This window comes from Ovis canadensis, chromosome 12 (genome assembly GCF_042477335.2).
Source record: "Ovis canadensis isolate MfBH-ARS-UI-01 breed Bighorn chromosome 12, ARS-UI_OviCan_v2, whole genome shotgun sequence".
Classification (NCBI taxonomy): domain Eukaryota; kingdom Metazoa; phylum Chordata; class Mammalia; order Artiodactyla; family Bovidae; genus Ovis; species Ovis canadensis.
In genome coordinates this window covers 85,537,010-85,554,339 of record NC_091256.1, presented here as the reverse complement: position 1 = coordinate 85,554,339, position 17,330 = coordinate 85,537,010, and positions in this window count along the sequence as shown.

Below are 17,330 nucleotides of genomic sequence, written 5' to 3'. Positions count from 1 at the left end.
TCAGGTGCTGACTTCCTTGTGTCCTCACTTGGTGGAAGGAGCTAGAGAACCCTGTGGGGTCTCTTTATAAGTGCATTGCTGCTGTTGCTGCTAAGTCATCATGACTTCAGTCATGTCTGACTCTGTGTGACCCCACAGATGGCAGCCCACCAGGCTCCCTCATCCCTGGGATTCTCCAGGCAAGAACACTGGAGTGGGTTGCCACTTCCTTCTCCAATGCATGAAAGTGAAAAGTGAAAGTGAAGTCGCTCAGTTGTGTCCGACTCTTTGCGACCCCATGGACTGCAGCCCACCAGGCTCCTCTTCCCATGGGATTTTCCAGGCAAGAGCACTGGAGTGGGGTGCCATTGCCTTCTCCAATAAGTGCACTAGTCCAGTTCATTCATGAAGATTACACCTTTATGATCTAAGCACATTTCAAATGCTTTATCTTCCAATACCAATCATATCAGGCATTGGATTTCAACATACAAAATGGGAGAGGGATGCAAATATTTAGGCTATAGCATATTTCTGCATTCCATGTAACATTTACAGCAAACCTCTATGGGAGGTAATGGCATAATCCCGATTATCCAGATGAGAGAATGGAGGCTTAGAAAGGAGCGATCACTGGCTCAAAGCCGCGTAGCTGGTGATTGATCGGTGCTGTGTTCAAAGGCAGTGTATCCCACCCATTCAGACCACTGTAACAAAATGCCCTGGACTGAGTGGCTTATAAACACACAATTATTTCCTTTTTATTCTCTCTTTGCTCAACCATTTTGCCTGTTGCCACTTCCTTAGGGGTATAATTAATTCCATGAGCGCAAGGATCATGCTTCACCCACCACCATAGCCCCAGTACTTACACACTGTAAATACACAGTTGATAAATGTATGCTGCTGTAACTGAAGTTCAGGGGAGCTCTAGCCCACTAAGTATAACTGCATTAGATTATATATCATACCTGTTGGAGGGGGCAGTAGGAGGAAGAGGTGGGAGAAGGCTAAAACCCAGTTCATACTCCACTCACCAGATAGAGCCCCTAGCCTATGGCTATATCCATGTGTAAGAGGCACCTTTTACAAATGTGTACAAAGATATCATACAGGCTAATGATGGCCCTGATGGAACTTCAGGTGATTGAGATAGTTGGAAGCCCCAGAGTGAAAACAGTGACAGTAATTAGAGGGATCAAAGCTCCAATTTGCCATTGCAGGATGGATTGAGGGGAACGCTGGAGACAAGCAATAATAGTGACTTAGCTGTAAAGAAATAAAGAGCTTCCCTGGTGGCTCAGTGGTAAAGAAGCCACCTGCCAATTCAGGGGTAGAAAGAGACATGGGTTCAATCCCTCAGTCCAGAAGATCCACCCCCTGGAGAAGGAAATGGCAACCCACTCCAGAATTCTTGCCTGGGAAATCCCATGGACAGAGGAGCCTAGTGGGCTACAGTCCATTTCCTGTATGTAGTTCCCCATATCATCTGATTTTTCTCTTTGTGATCTACATGGTAGAACTCATACCTAAGTCATCTATCTCCTCTTGAATTTTTGTTCCATCATTTCTACTGTCAACAGATTCCTATCAGGTCTCTGTGATGCACCAGGCATTATAATAACCCAAGGCACACACATATACACACAGACCAAAAGGATAGATCTGGGCCCTGCCTTTGAGGAGCCTGCAATCTAATTGTTGGGGAGGGGCATGAAATTATACAATTAATTGTAATCAGATATGCTTTCCAAAATAATAACAACTACTGATAGTTACCATTTATTGAGGGATTACCATACATAAGGAATTTTGGTGAGTATCTTTAATGAATCTTCTCATTAGCCTTGACAAAACACAATGAATTATGCATTGTCTCCTTTATTTAAGTAGTTTGGTCCAGAGATCTCATGAGAGATAGCTCAGACTTGTTTTCTTCTCACTCACAGTCACTTGGAAATTTCATACATTTCTTTGTATCTGCTTGAATTTTAATGCCAACATATTTCCTTAATTCTTTCCTATCTCCAAAGAGGAGCCTGATAAACTTCAGCTTCCAAGACACTTTAACTTCCAAAAGTCACAGATTTTTAAATGCCATGGCTCTGTCCTGCTTCTCCCAGCTTTTTCCCTTTGGTGCTGGAGGCATTGTTGATCCTTCTCCTCAGTGCTGAGCTCCAGCCCCACACAACTCCTCACTGTGTGCGACTCATGTATGACTTAGGAAATAACCATAGCCCCTGCTCTCTAAAACAGCCATCCTTGCTTGGCATTCTTAATTAATGGTGCAGATATAGCTGTCATTAAAGCAGAATTTCGACTTTCATTAGCATAGTTGATGACTTTATATCTTGTAACTTCCATATGGAAATATCATTCCTTTGGGCTAAAGAAGAGAATGGAGACTAGCAGAAGCTGTATTCAGATATAACGTGAACATAAAGCATAAACCATTGTTATTTACATGTTGTTGGCACTCTGATGCTCCATTGACCATCTTAAGGGAAGAACCGGCATAGGTTACTCTTGTATATGAGAGGTTAGGAAGATTCTCACCTGAACGAGGTCCTAAGGGAAGCAGCAGGAGAATCAGAGGAGGAGGACTACTGAATTGTGTAGCGTGTTCAGATACTGTGTTAAGGACTTTATACAAGCGATATTCTTTATTTCTTAGCAAAAACACTTGGGAGATATTTTAGTTGCTGTTTTTAAAGTTTGAAAACTGAATCCCAGGGAGGTCAAGCACTTTGTCCAAGATTACTTGGATAACTAGGGAAAGAGGAAGAATTCAGACCAGGCCTAAAAGGCAACAAGGCTCTCCCACCTCAGAGCACTTACCCTCCCCTACATTCTGCACTGATTTACAGAAGACACCAGGAGAGGGTGGGGCTGGTGACCTATGACTCTCAACACATGGGAAACTAGTCCGTTACCTTCACCTGGACTTGCTATAAATGCATATTCTTGAGACCCATTGCAAACTCCCCTAACTATCCCTCCCACCTACCATCCGTCCCTGGTAACCATAAATTTGCTCTCCAAGTCAGAGTCTGTTTATGTTTTATAAATGTTTTCATTTGTTTAATTTTTTTAGAGTCTGTATATAAGTGATACCATACAATATCTGTCTCTGTCTGACTTACTTCACTCAGCTTGACAATCTCTAGATCCATCCATGTTGTTGCAAATGGCATTATTTCATTATTTTTAATGGCTGAATAGTATTCCATTGTATATATGTACCACTTCATCTTTTTTCCATTCTCCTGTTGATGAACGTTTAGGTTGCTTCCATGTCTTGGCTATTGTAACTAGTGCTGGAATGAACTTTTGGTACATGTATCCTTTCATACTGTGTTTTTCTCCATATATATGTCCAGAAGTAGAATTGCAGGATCATATGGTAGCTTGATTTTTAGTTTTTTTAAGGAACCTTCCTTGCTTTTCTCCACAGTGGTTGTCCTAATTTACACTCACATGAATAGGGTAGGTGGGTTCCCTTCTCTATGAACCCTTTCCAGCATTTGTTGTTTGTGGATTTTTTGATGATATTTGTTCTGACTGGTGTGAGGTGATATCTCACTGTAGTTTTGACTTGAATTTATCTAATAATATAGAATATCTTTTCATGTGCCTCTTGGCCATCTGTATATCTTTAGAGAAATGTCTATGTAGGTCTTCTGCCCACTTTTGATTAGGTTGTTTGTTTTGGTGATATTAAGCCACATGAGTTGTTTGTAATTTTGAAGACTAATTCCTTGTTGGGATTTGCATCATTTGCAAATATTTCTTTCCATTCTGTGGGTCGTCCTTTCATTTTGTTTATGATTTCCTTTGCTGTGCAAAAACTTTTGAGTTTAATTAGGTCCCATTTGTTTATTTATTTTTTATTTCCTTTATTCTAGGAGAAAGATTGAAAAAGATATCGCTGCAATTTATGTCAGAGAGTTTTCTGCCCATGTTGTCTTCTAAAAGTTTAATAATGTTTGGTCTCACATTTAGGTCTTTAATCTAATTCAAGTTTATTTTTGTGTATGGTGTTAAAGAATGTTCTAATTTCATTCTTTTACATGTAGCTGTCCAGTTTTCCCAGCACCATTTATTGAAGAGATTATCATTCATCCGTTGTATACTCTTGCCTTCTTTGTCATAATTTAATTGGCCATATGTGTATGGGTTATTTCAAAATGAATAAAATACCTAGGAATAAACTTGCCTAAGGAGACAAATAGATTCAAGGGATTAGATCTGATAGTTAGAGTGCCTGAAGAACTAGGGATGGAGGTTTGCAACATGTGCAGGAGGCTGTAATCAAAACCATCTCCAAGAAGAAGAAATGCAAAAAGGCAAAATGGTTGTCTGAGGAAGACCTACAAATATCTGAGAAAAAAAGGCAAAGGAGAAAAGGAAATCTATATCCATCTGCATGCAGACTTCCAAACAGCAAGGAGAGATAAGAAAGCCTTCCTCAGTAATCAGTGCAAAGAAAGAGAACAAAACCATAGAATGGGAAAGACTAGAGATCTCTTCAAGAAAACTAGAGATACTAAGGGAACATTTCATGCAAAGATGGGCAGAATTAGGACAGAAACAGTATGGACCTATCAGAAGCAAAAGATAATAAAAAGAGATGGCAAGAATACACAGAAGAACTATACAAAAAAGATCTTAATGACTCAGATAACCACAATGGTGTGATCACTCACCTAGAGCCAGACATCCTGGAATATGAAGTCAGGTGGGCCTTAGGAAGCAACACTATGAACAAAGCTAGTGAAGGTGATGGAATTTCAGTTGAGCTATTTCAAATCTTAAAAGATGATGCTGTGAAAATGCTGCCCTCAATATGTCAGCAAATCTGGAAAGCTCAGCAATGGTCACAGGACTGAAAAAGATGAGTTTTCATTCCAATCCCAAAGAAAAGCAATGCCAAAGAATGTTCAAACTATGGCACAGTTCAGTTTAGTTCAGTCATTCAGTCATGTCCAACTCTTTGTGACCCCATGAACTGCAGCATGCCAGGCCTCCCTGTCCATCACCAGCTCCCAGAGTTTACCCAAAATCATGTCTATTGAGTCAGTGAGGCCATCCAACTATCTCATCCTCTGTCATCCCCTTCTCATCCTGCCCTCAATCTTTCCCAGCATCAGGGTCTTTTCAAATGAGTCAGCTCTTCGCATTAGGTGGCCAAAGTATTGGAGTTTCAGCTTCAACATCAGTCTTTCCAATAAACACCCTGGACTGATTTCCTTTAAGATGAACTGGTTGGATCTTCTTAAGTCCAAGGAACTCTCAAGAGTCTTCTCCAACACCACATTTCAAAGCCATCACTTCTTCAGCACTGAGCTTTCTTTATGGTCCAACTCTCACATCCATACTAGCCTTGACTAGATGAACCTTTGTTGACAAAGTAATGTCTCTGCTTTTTAATATGCTGTCTAACTACAGCAGAGTTGAACTCATCTCACACACTAGCAAAGTAATGCTCAAAATTCTCCAAGTGAGGCTTCAAGAGTACATGAACCCAGAACTTCCAGATGTTTAAGCTGGATTTAGAAAAGGCAGAGAAACCAGAGATCAAATTGCCAACATCCATTGGATCATAGAAACAGTGATAGAGTTCCAGATAAACATCTACTTCTGCTTTATTGACTATGCCAAAGCCTTTGATTGTGTAGATCACACACACACAAAAAAAAAATATGGAAAATTTTTAAAGAAATGGAAATACCAGACAACCTTACCTGCCTACTGAGAAGTGTGTATGCAGGTCAAGAAGCAAGAGTTAGAACTGGACATAGAAGAACAGACTGGTTCCAAGTTGGGAAAGGTGTATGTCAAGGTTGCATATTGTCATCCTGCTTATTTGGCTTATGTGCAGAGCACCTCATGCAATATGCTAGGGTGGATGAAGCACAAGCTGGAATCAAGATTGCCAGGAGAAATATCAATAACCTCAGATATGCAGATGACACCACCCTTACAGCAGAAAGTGAAGAGAAACTGAAGAGCCTCTTGATGAAAGTGAAAGAGGAGAGTGAAAAAACTGGCTTAAAACTCGACATTCAGAAAATTAAGATCAGGGCATCATGTCCCATCACTTCAGGGCAAATATATGGATGTACAATGGAAACAGTGACAGACTTTATTTTCTTGGGCTCCACAATCACTGCAGATGGTGATTGGAGCCACGAAATTAAAAGACACTTGCCATCTTTTCTGTTCAGTGTGGTAAGATTAGTTGTCAACTACAGGAGAAAAACTATTAAAAACACAAACATATGGAGGCTAAATAACATGCTTCTGAATAACTAACAAATCACAGAAGAAATAAAAAAGGAAATCAAAATATGCATAGAAGCAAATGACAATGAAAACACTACAACCCAAAACCTATGGGATTCAGTAAAAGCAGTGCTAAGTGGAAGGTTCATAACATTACAAGCTTACCTCAAGAAACAAGAGGAAAATCAAATAAATAACCTAACTTTATGCCTGAAGCAACTAGATAAAGAAGAAATGAAGAACCCCAGGGTTAGTGGAAGGAAAGAAATCATAAAAATTAAGGCAGAAATAAATGAAAAAGAAAGGAGACTATAGCAGAAATCAACAAAACTAAAAGCTGGATCTTTGAGAAGATAAATAAAATAGAAAAACCATTAGCCACACTCATCAAATGAAAAAAGAGAGAGAGAGAAGAATCAAATCAACAAAATTAGAAATGAAAATGAAGAAAACACAACAGATAACACAGAAATACAAAGGATCATAAGAGACTACTATCAGCAACTATATGCCAATAAAATGGGCAACTTGGAAGAAATGGATGAATTCTTAGAAAAGTATAACCTTCCAAAACTGAACCAGGGAGAAATAGAAAATCTTAAGATACCCATCACAAGCACAGAAATCAAAACTGTAATCAAAACTCTTCCAACAAACAAAAGCCCAGGACCAGATGGCTTCACAGGTGAATTCTACCAAAAATTTAGAGAAGAGCTAACACCTATCCTACTCAAACTCTTTCAGAAAATTTCAGAGGAAGGTAAACTCCCAAACTCATTCTAAGAGGCCACCATCACCCTAATACTAAAGCCAGAAAAAGATGCCACAAAAAAAGAAAACTACAGGCCAATATCCCTGATGAACATAGATGCAAAAATCCTCAACAAAATTCTAGCAAACAGAATTCAACAACATATTAAAAAGATCATACGTCATGACCAGGTGAGCTCTCTCCTATGGATGCAAGGATTCTTCAATATTCACAAATCAATCAATGTGATACACCACATTAACAAACTCAAAGATAAAAAACATATGATTATCTCAATAGATGTACAGAAAGCCTTTGACAAAACTCAACACCCATTTATGATAAAAACTCTCCATAAAGCAGGCATAGAAAGAACATAACTAAATATAGTAAAAGCCATATATGATAAACCCACAGCAAACATTATCCTCAATGGCAAAAATTGAAGGCATTTCCCCTAAAGTCAGGAACAAGACAAGGGTACCCACTCTCACCACTACTATTCAACATAGTTTTGGAAGTTTTAGCCACAGCAATCAGAGAAGAAAAAGAAATAATAGGAATCCAGATTGGAAAAAAAGAAGTAAATCTCTCACTGTTTGCAGATGATATTATCCTCTACATAGAAACCCTAAAGACACTACCAGAAAACTACTAGAGCTAATCAATGAATATAGTTGCAGGATATAAAATTAATGCACAGAAACCCTATGCATTAACATTCCTATACATTAACAATGAGAAAACAGAAAGAGATATTAAGGAAAAAATCCCATTCACCATGGTGATGAAAAGAATAAAACACTTAGGAAAAAATCTACCTAAAGATTGTTTCCTTAGGTCTTTTGTTAAGACCTATATATAGAAAACTATAGAACACTGATGAAATAAATCAAAGGTGACACAGACAGATGGAGAAATATACCATGTTCATGGATCATAAGAATAAATATAGTGAAAATTAGTATACTACCCAAAGCAATCTATAGATTCAATGCAATCCCTATCAAGTTACCAATGGTATTTTTCACAGAACTAGAACAAAAAATTTCACAATTTTCATGGAAACGTAAAAAATCTCGAATAGCAAAAGCAATCTTGAGAAAGAAGAATGGAACTGGAGGAATCAACCTACCTGACTTCAGACTATACTACAAAGCTACAGTCATCAAGACAGTATGGTACTGGCACAAAGACAGGAATATAGATAAATGGAACAAAATAAAAAGCCCAGAGATAAATCCACACACCTATGGACAGCTTATTTTTGACAAAGGAGGCAAGAATATACAAATAAGAAAGACAATCTGTTTAACAAGTGGTGCTGGAAAAACTGGTCAACCACCTGTAAAAGAATGAAACTAGAACACTTTCTAACAACATAAAGAAAAATAAACTCAAAATGGATTAAAGATCTAAATTTAAGACCAGAAACTATAAAACTCCTAGAGAATAACACAGGCAAAACACTCTCTGACATAAAACACAGCAAGATCCTTTATGACACACCTCCCAGAGTAATGGAAATAAAGGCAAAAATAAACAAATGGGACCTAATTAAACTTAAAAACTTTTGCACAATGAAGGAAACTATAAGCAAGGTGAAAAGACAGCCTTCAGGGTGGGAGAAAATAATAGCAAAATGAAGCAATGGACAAAGAATTAACCTCAAAAATATGCAAACAGCTCATGCAGCTAAATACCAGAAAAATAAACGACCCAATCCAAAAATGGGTCAAATAACTAAACAGACTTTCTCCAAAGAAGATATACAGATGGCTAATAAACACATGAAAAGATGCTCAACATCACTCATTATCAGAGAAATTCAAATCAAAACCACAATGAGGTATTATCTCACACTGCTCAGAATGGCTGCCATCAAAAAGTCTACAAACAGTAAGTGCTGGAGAGGGTGTGCAGAAAAGGGAACCCTTTTACACTGTTGGTGGGAATGCAAACTAATACAGCTACTATGGAGAACAGTGTGGAGATTCCTTAAAGAACCGGAAATAGAACTGCCAAACGACACAGCAATCCCACTGCTGGGCACACACACCGAGGAAACCAGAATTGAAAGAGACACATGTACCCCAGTGCTCATCACAGCACTGTTTACAATAGCCAGGACATGGAAGCAGCTTTGGTGTCCACTGGCAGACAAATGGATAGGAAAGCTGTGGTACATATACAAGGTGAAATATTACTCAGCTATTAAAAAGAACACATTTGAATTAGTTCTAATGAGGTGGATGAAACTGGAGCCTATTATACAGAGTGAAGTAAGTCAGGAAAAAAAAAAAATACCAGTACAGTATACTGAAGGCAGAGCGCCAAAAAATTGATGCGTTTGAACTGTGTTGTTGGAGAAGACTCTTGAGGGTCCCTTGCACTGCAAGGAGATCCAACCAGTCCATTCTGAAGGAGATCAGCCCTGGGATTTCTTTGGAAGGAATGATGCTGAAGCTGAAGCTCCAGTACTTTGGCCACCTCGTGTGAAGAGTTGACTCATTGGAAAAGACTCTGATGCTGGGAGGGATTGGGGGCAGGAGGAGAAGGGGACGACCCAGGAGGAGATGGCTGGATGGCATCACGGACTCGATGGACATGAATCTGAGTGAATGCAGGGAGTTGGTGATGGACGGGGGGCCTGGCGTGCTGCGACTCATGGGGTTGCAAAGAGTCGGACACGACTGAGCGACTGAACTGAACTGAGCTGAATGCATATATATGGAATTTAGAAATATGGTAATGACAACCCTATATGCGAGACAGCAAAAGAGACACAGATATAAAGAACAGACTTTGGGACTCTGTGGGAGAAGGCAAGGGTGGGATGATTTGAGAGAACAGCATTGAAACATGTATATTATCATATGTGAAATAGATTGCCAGTCCAAGTTTGATGCATGAAACAAGGCACTCAAAACCAGTGCACTGGGCAGCCCAGAGGATGGGATGTGGAGGGAGGTGGGAGGGGGGTTCAGGATGGGGGACACACGCACACCCGCGGCTGCTTCATGTCAGTGTGTGGCAAAAACCACCGCAATGTTGCAAGCTAATTAGCCTCCAATTAAAATTTTAAAAAAGAAAAATACTTGCTCCTTGGAAGAAAGTTATGACAAACCTAGACAGCATATTCAAAAGCAGACACATTACTTTGCAACAATGGTCCATCTAGTCAAAGCTATGGTTTGTCCAGTAGTCATGTATGGATGTGAGAGTTGGACTATAAAGAAAGCTGAGCACCGAAGAATTGCATTTGAACTGTGGTGTTGGAGAAGACTCTTGACAGTCCCTTGGACAGCAATGGGATCCAACCAGTCAATCCTAAAGGAAATCAGTCCTGAATATTCATTGGAAGGACTGATACTAAAGCTGAAACTCCACTACTTTGGCCATTTGATGGGAAGAACTAACTCATTTGAAAAGACCCTGATGCTGGGAAAGATTGAAGGTAGGACGAGAAGGGGACGACAGAAGATGAGATGTTGGATGGCATCACTGACTCCATGGACATGAGTTTGAGCAAGCTCTGGGAGTTGGTGATAGACAGGGAAGCCTGGCATGCTGCAGTCAATGGGGTTGCAAATAGTCAGACACAACTGAATGACTGAACAGAACCGAAGGAAACAGAACACCTATACTCTGAAAATTTAAAGATGCTGATGAAAGAAATTGAAGATGACACAAACACATGGAAAAAATACCACGTTCTTAGATTGGAAGAATCAATATTGTCAAAACGACTGTATTACCCAAGACAATCCATCTGTGTGTTTAGTCACTCAGACATGTCTGACTCTTTGCAACCCCATGGACTATAGGCCGCCAGGCTACTCTGTCCATAGGGATTCTCCAGGCAAGAATACTGGAGTGGGTTGCCATGCTCTCCTCTAGGGGGTATTTCCAACCCATGCATCAAACCTGAGTCTCCTGCATTTGCAGACAGATTCTTTATACGACCCAGAAATTCTACTTCTGTGCGTTTACCCTGAGAAAACCATGATTCAAAAAGATACACCTAATTCCAAAGTTCACTGCAGCTCTATTTATAATAGCCAGGATACAGAATCAACACAGACATCCACAGGCAAGAATAACGGAGTGAGCTGCATTTCCTCCTCCAGGGGATCTTCTTAACCCAGGGACTCAACCTGTGTCTCCTACATTGGCAGGTGGATTCTTTACCATGAGCCACCTGCTGCTGCTACTGCTAAGTCACTTCAGTTGTGTCCGACTCTGTGTGACCCCATAGACGGCAGCCCACCAGGCTCCCCCATCCCTGGGATTCTCCAGGCAAGAACACTGGAGTGGGTTGCCATTTCCTTCTCCAATGCATGAAAGTGAAAAGTCAAAGTGAAGTCGTTCAGTTGTGTCCGACCCTCAGCGACCCCATGGACTTCAGCCTTCTAGGCTCCTCCGTCCATGGGATTTTCCAGGCAAGAGTACTGGAGTGGGCTGCCACCGCCATCTCCAATGAGCCACCTAGGAATCCCAATAAGTTTGTACCTATCACCATTCACTTTAAATGTTAAACATCTCACTCTGTTCATGCATTCTTCTGAGTTTATTGACTATCTTAACCATCATTACCTTGAACTTTATCAAGTAGGTTGCTGATCTCCGTTTTGCTTAGTTCTTCTAGGATTTTATCTTGTTATTTCATATGGAACATATTATTCTGCTCCCACATTTTCCTAATTCCTGTATTTAGTTTTTATGTATTAGGTAGGTTGGTTATGTTCCTGATCTGGAAAAGTCATCTTATGTTCAGTTCAGTTCAGTTCAGTTGCTCAGTCATGTCCGACTCTTTGCGACCCCATGAATCACAGCACACAGGCCTCCCTGTCCATCACCAACTCCCGGAGTTCACTCAGACTCGCGTTCATTGAGTCAGTGATGCCATCCAGCCACCTCATCCTCGGCCGTCCCCTTCTTCTCCTGCCCCCAATCCCTCCCAGCATCAAGTTCAGTTCAGTTCAGTTCAGTCGCTCAGTCGTGTCCGAGTCTTTGCAACCCCATGCATGAATCGCAGCATGCCAGGCCTCCCTGTCCATCACCATCTCCTGGAGTTCACTCAGACTCACATCCATCGAGTCCGTGATGCCATCCAGCCATCTCATCCTGGGTCGTCCCCTTCTCCTCCTGCCCCCAGTCCCTCCCAGCATCTTATGTTGGGGACATCCTATGGGGTCTTTCCCCTAAAGAGATTCAAGGGGGAAATAGTTGCCTACCTTTGGGCTAGGTGTTGATGATAAGGTTAAGGTTCCTGAGGTCCTTGCTGGAGGGTGTTTGGCTGAATAAGAAAGAAAACCCCTTAAGATTCTGCTTCTTTTAACACAGAGCCTCTTCTCACTGGTGTTTCTCTTTTCAAATTGTGTTTTCATGATGAATGTGCTTGTGTGTGTGTGTATTATTTTGCATGGCCAACTCGTGGAAGTGTTTGTTTTATTTTCACAACAGACTCTATCCTTTAGAAGTTAATCTGAGGTTAGGAAAGTTAATCTGGATCATTGATGGAACAAGGATGAAGACCCAGGCAAGGCAACTTTAGAGAATTTGGGAACCTGGTTTACTTTATACCCATCCATGTGAGCAACTCCACCTTATACTTAACAAGCAAATGTACTAAAATCATATCAAATACAGCCTTGAATTCAGAAATACACACACACACACACACACACACACCCACACACCCACAGAGTTCCCTCCTTCTTCCTGTAATACTTCACAGAGAGATACATAGATATAGGGAAATGTGTCATATCTTAGAGGATTGGGCAGCCTACCCCTGAGCTGTCCTCTGCAGACTTTGTACCAGATAATCTTTCTAAAGATACAGTTGAAATTTTAACAATCATTCCTCAGAAATCTTTAATGGTTCCATTACGTGCAGAAAAAGTTTTAAACATTCAATATGACACACAACTACACACCCTGAATGACCTGCTTCTTGATACCATCCTCTGCTGAAGCCGCACAGGAGGCCTGCCCGTCCATTTCTCAGGAAGCCCAGGCTTTGCCCATGCTGTCCTCAGCCTGCATCTTCTGCTTGTCTTTCCTCTTCTTTCGGCTGAAATGCTTTTCAAATGTCAGGGCCTGTCTGAAATACCATTTCTGTGGTGCGGTTCCTTGGCTAATCTCTTCGGTAGAGTGCATGGCTCTACCAATCCATTCCCACGAGTTTTGTTTTATTTAACTCCAGCTTCCCCTTTTAGGTGGGCAGGCCATTAAATCTGCCTGGTACTCAAGTTTGCTCATTTGTGTTATCTGTATTATTCCTACTTCAGAGTGTTGTGCAGATTGAGACAATGTATGTCATGAAGCTGTAACACTGTAACTAAACTTCCCTTTTCCCCCCCTTTTCTGTCCCTCTACCATACTCTCCCATGCTAGCCATTAGTTTGATTAACTCTTGGCCTGACTGCCATCTCCTCAAAACTGAGGGCTCCTGACTGGCAGAGATCATCTTATTCATCACTATTCCCCAAAATGCATTGCCCAGGACCTAGCATTTGGACTAGTATTAGAGAGATGCTTGCTGAATTTGTATTTATGTGAATTCTAAATCAACCTTCACACCCATTAATGGTGACTTTCTTTGCTCACTTGCTGAGTTACTGCATTGCCTCAGAAGAGTTTCCCCAGCAATGACGAAGTAGAGTTAGGTATCACCCAGTGGTTGACTGCCACGTTCATCCTTTCTGCTCTCTCCCCATGAGTGTAAATTACACATCTCCATCTTTACTATGACTCCCTATTTTGTTGATAGACTCAGACTATGACTTGTTTTGGATAGTGGATAAAGAGTGGATATGAAACATGCACCCCTAAGCAGAAGTGGCAAACGCTCCTGAGTCACTGGTCTCAGGGCCTTTCGCCATGACACTGAGTGGTCTCTCCTTCAGCTTGGCTTCTGAGTGAGCAGACAGGTGAAGCTGAGCCCAGCCAACTCATACCCATGCACAGCCTGCATGGAACATAAAAATGGAAGAAATCTCACTGCTATCAGCCTCTTCAAAGCTGGGATTTTTGCTGCAGCAAATGCTAACTAGTTCACACCCCCAAATTCCCATCTGCAGGGTTGGCTTTGGTCCCAGCCATTCAGACTTGCTAGGCCCTTGCCCCTGAATTCTCTTCTCTCTGCGGTTTGCTTTTATAAAGCTCTACACCTAAATGGCAGCATGTACTGTAACTAAATGTGACCATAAAGAGGGAAAAGTTATAATGTTGTTTCAGAAAATTGTGGTTCTCATTACCTACCTTATTGCCATATGTTCTAATCTAAAGCACTACGATATGGGAAATCATGGTGACACAAAGATGAAGTGATGTTCTAGCTAACGATACCCCCAAATATTTATTCTTGTTCCTTCCCCAGTGGTACCCACATGCATAATTGATGCCAGCTTCCTCAATTAGAAGTCCAGGGCATAAAGAAAATGAGAACGAGGCTGTTTGCATTTCTGAAGCCTGACAAGGAAAGATGAAAATCTTTTATGAGTTCTCCCCCATCATCCGTGGGAAGTGGCACTCCCATATTTCATTTCGGAGGAAAAATATTGTTTGCATTATTTGGAGAAAATCATTACGAATGCAACGAGTCAGCAGCCGTGGAGGGCCCTGTTACATTACCATTTCTGAGTTATGTTTTGCACTTGGCTTTCTCTGCATACTCTTTCATTTTGGAGTTTGTACAGAAGGGAAGGGATAAAATGCAGCTGCTCTAGCACTGTGTGTGCAACAGACCTGGCGACTTGGAGAAACATGTCTTTCAAAGTGGAGATGACTGGTAAATGTAACCTGAGGCCTCCTGGAGTGAAAGCACAGCCATCAAAACGTTCACTAAATTGAAGTCGGATCCCCTTATCCTCTTTCCCCAGATTTCCCCCTCACTCCTAATCTGAGAAAACTCTCAGGGCAATGAAATTAAACGTAAATTGGCCTTTCACAAGGTCTTGTCCTATGACACTAAGTGGGAAAAAATGCCTTTTAATGACATCTGTGTTGTGGTACTCTGAAACAGGATTAAGTCTGTTATCAAAGAGAAGACACGGTGCTAATGTATGATGAGCCACACAGAACTGGCTTCAATCCCAGTTCTTCCACTACTGGCTGAGTAACTTGGAGAAAACTATGTAAAGTTTCCATACCTCAGTTACTGCATGCATAAAATGGAGCAGCAACTAAAAGAGGAAAAGAAAGAAGAAAGAAAACCACAATCAGTCGTGAATATTAATAAGTGTATGTAACTTACTAGGAATAATAAACATCCAGTAAATGTTACTCTGAGTTACTTTACAATATTACCTTGTAATAAAGGAGTTCTTGTTTTGTTGTTGTTGTTGTTAAATGAAGAAAAAACCACTCTATAATCCCAGAGTACTTTGGGCTAACTTCAGTCTTGGCACTGATCACATAATAATAGAAGTATAAGCCTACTTGCCCCTGATTTCAACGGTGATTTCCCAGAAGGCAGAAACAGTATTATCACACACCACTGGAGCTTTAGGGCCCACTTAGCAGTGTCTGGAACATAGCAGTCCCTCAGTAGATGATTGGTGAGTGAATGAATGGACTGTCCCAATGTACATCCAAAGTAGCGGTGGGGGTGAAGTGGGCCTGATGACAAATCCTATGTTCTGCCAGATACAGCTCCTTGTTTCTGTCCTTCATTCCCCAAAGCTCTTGTGTGAAGGAGGGACCACGTGATACGTCCAAAAGGCACTGGGGCTATTTCATGCTTCAAGTGGTTAACCCTGCCATCCTCACAGATCACCAAGAACTCAAGCCTGTCACCAATTTTGAGCTGGCTAGTTCTTGCTTCATCAGTTCTTGAGCATCCATGAGGCAACCCAATAGAAATTATCTTTAGTTTCCTCCTTTTAAATCTAAGTTCTCTTAGTCCAAGTGGGATTCAGAGATATTCTGGTTTTCCCAGATCACGTATAAGCTGTGATTCAAATTTGAAGGGACTGTCTCTAAATGTTGCACTCTTTTTTATCACACTGTGGGGAGACTATTAGGTAGGGACCACTTTGTATAGGTAGGAAGTCGAGAAAAATTTGGAAAATAACTTGTAGCTCATCTGACTCAACCCTTTCATTTTGCAGACTCGGAAATATACGCCCAGGAAGGGAAAGAAAGTTGTCCAAGTTCTCAAAGCTATGACTCTCGGTATAGAGAGCTTTCTGCTATGTATGAACTCATTTCCTGACCTGGTATCCTGAGCATCTTCCTCCTCAAATTCAAGAAGGTTTTTTACTCTGTTCCTTACTGAAACCAACAGCCTCTAGCATCTTCTGTAGAAGATGAATAGGTAACCCTTCTTTACCTACTGACAATCCTTGGCATTTAAATAATAGTCTATAAAATTTGCATACCTGGATTCAACAAAATCAATCCTACACTTAGCCACAGGCAGAAGGCAAATATTTATCACTTCCTCATCATGTTTTGCAAATAAGAACAAAGAGAACTTGACATAATGTCTCCTTGTGCTTTGAAATCAGACCTGCATACCTGCACACTCCTTAGACTTCACTCCTGGCTATCTGTGTTCCCTATTCTCCCTTCTTGCCAGGAGCTCAGCTCCTTTCCTGGGCTCAAGCTTCAGCTCCTAGCTCAGTGACTGGCTATTTATAACAAAATCTCAGCAGATATTGTTGTCAGTGAATGAAAGGATGGATGGAGGATTCTTATGTTCCACTTGTGTATCCCCGAAGCCCTGTATCAGGTTGGATCTTTTCGCTCCTCAGTGTCATCAAAGTCACTAAAGGTGCTGCAGTCAGGATTTTGCTGCTAATCTGGATTTTAGTGCAGGACGCTGTGGAACTTCCAGGTTATCTATTCCAGGACCAGTGCAGAGCCTGCTGGATGCAAACTCACTTTGTTCCAGGGAGGGTCGGCATCTGAAACTGCTGAAGGAAGAAGCCTTAATAGGATGGAAAAGCCATCCATTTGCAGACCTGTGATAGATGTTTTAAATATTCTAAGCATGTGAGTTTCAGTAGTTCTAACTTGGAGAAAGTATAATCCTGAGTTGCTGCAGTGTCTCCTGGCCAGACCCGAGTCACCCTGTATATAATTTATACCCCCACACTGGGCTGCCTGTGCCAAGCATTGGCATGTCTGGTTTATGTGCTCCAGTTGTGAGGACCTCAATACATTTTTAATTAAGAAACAATTGATAGCGCTGAAGCTATAAATTCCTTTTTGCTGACGGAAAAACTTACTGAGAGTTTCAATGTTGTAAATGAGATGTAGAAAGCATTCTTGGCTGATGAGCAATTATTTTCTTATTCATTTT